The following is a 4,628-nucleotide window of genomic DNA, read 5'->3' on the forward strand; positions in this document are numbered from 1 at the left end:
GACATTACTTTTTAAACAGACATTAATTGCGAATAGATTCATGTCCACTTTTTCCTCAGTGCTGATATTTCTTTCCCCAGTTTGACATGTGTAGGGCTTGTCCATTGCATCACTGTTTTGGCTAACAGACCTTTTATGTCTGGATGATGCTGTTTCCTTAAAGCCATCTCTCACTGCTGGCTCTTACAAGCTTTCTGATTCTTCTGCATAGATTCCTGAGCCGTTAGGACTGTGGTTCTGGTAAAGCTGTCTCTTTTAGGTACCATAATTGCAAAGTCTCTCACTTTCTACCCTGTCACAATGTGTCTCTACTTATTAATTCCCATGTACTGTTAGACAATTGTATGAAGAACAAATGCAGTTCTCTGATCTATAAATATAGTCATAAGTCATTAGTAGTAATTTTATTGCAATTATTGTTGTTTTTATTTAGTAGAATAATAGGTTTTTTCCCTGGTTAATCTCTGGTTATTTATCACAGTGTCATTATCATATGCTCTTTACGTTTCCTGAAGGTGGGCTTAAATCCAATCAAAAACTGGTTGCTTATTTCCCTAATGTTAAACTCTATACTATTTAAATTTTATGATATTGTGAAAAAAACCTGACAACTAAAAATATTCACTCAGTACAGAAAGTAAGGTAGTTGAGTGGAAGGTAAGGCTTGGACACCTATGCTATAGAACACACTTTTGACTGATTCCTTGCAATCCTTCTTTCTCACAATAATAGAGATTTTCTATAATCTTCCAAAATAACACCACTATCAGGGTACTGAGGCTTCTACACATAAACTTGTGAAAGGTATTCCATGTGCAAACAATAACAAACTCTAAAATATATGTGATTCTTCTTTAAACTTAGCAACGGTGTTGGATTCTTAAATCCTTAATCTCAGAAAGAAACTTTATTATAATTATTGAGAATTCCCATTGGGTACAAATTACCCTTTCATTATCTCTATTTCCATAGTGTCATTTTCTAGAACTGTACTTTGATCTTTTATTTACAAAGTATTTCAGTTTTATTTTGTGTGTGTGTGTGTGTTCTAGTCTACTTCCTGTTGCTGTATTAAACACCAGGACCTAAAGTGACTTAGAAGAAGAAAAGGTTTATTACATATAACATATTATATGCCTTCATTAGGAAGAAGCTAAAACAGGTACAGAGGTAGAATACACAGAGAAATATTGCCTACTGGTTTCCTCTTTAACTTATGTTCAGCTAGCTTTCTCATACATCAAAGACCAGAACAACTTGTTTAATCTTTAGATTCCTGAATTGTTTATATAAGTTTCAAGTCCTACTGGACTTAACTCATGTAGAATGATCCCTTTCACCCATCTATCCAATCTATCCATTCATTCGAGTATTAAAAACTCTACTCAATGATTCTATTGCATGTTTTAGTAAAATAATAAGTGAACAATGCCCTCTGAATCAACTAATCAAGAAGCATATGAGTTCACAAAATCTGAAGACACATGTATAAGTTCCACACAGGTCTATACTAGGTCCACTGTATATATAGCTTAGTAGTTTTATGGCACACCTGAATGTAAAAATGAGTGCTCTCTGATTCATATCCCCACACTTAGGCTGGAAGATGAGACACCCAAAGTCATCCAAATCTTATTTAGATTTCATAGGTCTATTACTGAAATATCTTAATGAGAAGATTAGTGAGAATGCAAGTCACACAGTTCAACTGGGAAAATGTGAATGAATTCCTCTTCAAGAAAAGATAAGAGATGTATATTCTAATACTTTTTTTGTATTTTCTGTTACCTGAAATAACTTACACATTGCTACAATCCTCCCCCCAAGAGACAAAAATCTTAAAATTATTTTCCTTTATGTCAACACTGAAAAATTAGGATGTTTAATGTGACAATTGTTTGAGAGCTGGGGTTGCCTAGGAGAAAGTTGAGAAGGAAAGTGAAGATGAATGCAGGTGTTGAAGAAGGCTCAGATAGTGCTAAGTTCTCATTCATGCTCCTAGATGTCTATTTCTCTTGGTCTAGTTAACTTCCTGGTTCAGAAAGTTAGAGGTTTTATCGTTTATAGTCGAAAAATGTATTGGACAAAACTTTCCAGAAAGTGGAATGATTGAGTGCTAAAACTTTCCCAGGCTCCATATCAACAGCTGAAACCAGTGAAAAGAGATGAACATCTATAGAAAACAGGGAGTAATATTTTCATATGCTTTGTTTTCTTATATTGTGGAGCTAGATGAAATAAATGTAAGGACATTCTACTTATGGTAAATTCAACTTCTCTAATACCTTTCCTTAGAGTTTGATTAGTGGTGGAGAATCTCTTAGTGTCAGGGTATCGTGTGCCTCAACTCTTCTAACCTTGTATCATAGATCTAAACATATACATATATTTATGTATATCTATTATATATTCTAATATATTCCAATATAACATATTATATATGTGTTAGTGGAATGCTAACACTCTTATATTACACATATTTCTCAGTTGTCTCTATTGAATCCTGATTTTTTTCAAAGAGCATGGATCTGAGTTTAGAGTCAGTCTGTTGATGTGAGTGGTAAAGGTGAAATCAACTACTCCATGGTATTGTCATTCTTCAATAATTTATTTTCTTCATTTTCAGCTCTACTTATCCAGGATAATTTTATTTTCTACATCACCATAATCTTAACAATAATATTTATATATGGATATTTTTATTTTAATAGGTTCAATTATGCCTGTGCAATTTCTGTTAAATTTGACTACCTATGATTCTTTTCATTACTATGAACCTTTAACTGGCTTTCACCCAAATACATATACTTTTGGTGGTGGTTTTGATGCTATATTACCTCAAGTAATATGAGTCCTACAATAAGTGTAGTTGTATACTTCTAATTTATTGGTATGACAAAATATCGCATTCAGTAAATTGCTTATCTTGCATTCATAAGGGCCTAAATTCAATTTTCAGAAAATGAAAAAGAAATCAATCAGGCACCATACTCTGTTGATCCCTGCTCTTGGGAGATACAAACACCAGAATCCTCTTAGGTTCAGGAGTTAGCCAGCATAGTCCACAGAGTAAACTGCATGGTAAGTGAGAGTTACTACTGAAAACAGATAAATGTGAATGGTGCCCTGGAGTGAGTCCTACCACTAGCACATGTACACTTTTGCAGACAAACACAGTGTCGCTGAACACACACACACACATACACACGTACACCCACACACGAGAGAAGGAGGGAGGGAGGAAGAGAGGAAAGGAGGGAGGGATGGAGGGAGGGAGGGAGGGAAGGAAAGAGAGAGTGAGAGACAGAAAGACAGAGAAGTTAATTCTGGGGCATCAAATTTTTTTTGCATAAGTTTTATTACTATTTAGAAAATATTTGTCTAAATTTTAGCAATAATTTGCCTTTCCCCTATGAATTACCATTTAATTAAAGCATAAAATTTCAGGTTCATTTTATTTCACCCAAGTTCCACATATCATGGAGAATATAGTGAGAGATTAAAGTACCTTTTCCTTTTCATATCTTTATTCATCAAAGCATTTTCAGAACTACATTGAATATTAAATATTTAAGTTGAATCAAGTCTTGTCTGTTACACAAATATAAAATGAACATATCCATATGTTTTACTTAACTCATAACTTAACTTGGAAGAATCAGTTATATGTTAAAAAACAAGTTTATGCACCTGGAGAGATGACTAGATTGTTAAGAGCATTGTTTCTCATGCAGACTGCACAGGTTAAGTATTTAACATTCACATGGTGACTCATAATCATCTAATTCTGGAGATCTAATGACTTCTCCTGAACTATATGGGTATCAATCTCAGACAACAAAAGTATATTTATGCAGGCAAAATATGCATACACATTCATAATTTTAAAAATTAATTAAAAGCAATTTTACTGAAAGTCTGGAAACAACACATACATATAATTAAAGTATTGAGATTCACCATATCGAAAGTTTCCACAAAGCCACACCTTATACATAATTCTCGGATTTTATAATTTCTCTAATTAGTCTGCCTGGTCTTCTCCTTCATGCACCATCACCAACCAAACAGAAATAGGCCAGGTCTAATCGTCCCTGTTTGTGCATCAAACCCAATGTTTAGAATTCTACCAGGACACAAGTTCCCTGCTCTGACCCACAGAACCCTGTCCAATCATATCCATTCTCTTCACCCAGCTATATCTGGTGAATATTTGCCTGGGATATAGCTTGGTGAGTCTCCTGACTGTCTCATACATACACTTTCTCCACACTGAAAGCTCAAGACCAGATTCTACATCCAGTGCACCAAACTGTTTGAAACCCCTATATACACACAACAAACTTGGAGTCTTCCATCATGACCTACTATACCTACCCTTCCAGACTACAAGCCACTCTAATGCCACATATCAACTCTAACTCAGATAGATTTAGCCCCTTTGCAGGCTTATGCCAAGCCACTAATTCTGTCTGCAATGTCAGCCTGACTTCATTCCAGAAAAAGCATTTCTAAGCTCTCAGCCTGATATGCCTCTACTCAGATTTGCTCTGTGCATTTCAAAGTTGGAATAACCTATCAAGCTCTCATCACAAAAATATGAAAAATGGCCGGGCGGTGGTGGCGCA

Source organism: Microtus ochrogaster, chromosome 10 (assembly GCF_000317375.1).
Source record: "Microtus ochrogaster isolate Prairie Vole_2 chromosome 10, MicOch1.0, whole genome shotgun sequence".
Lineage (NCBI taxonomy): Eukaryota > Metazoa > Chordata > Mammalia > Rodentia > Cricetidae > Microtus > Microtus ochrogaster.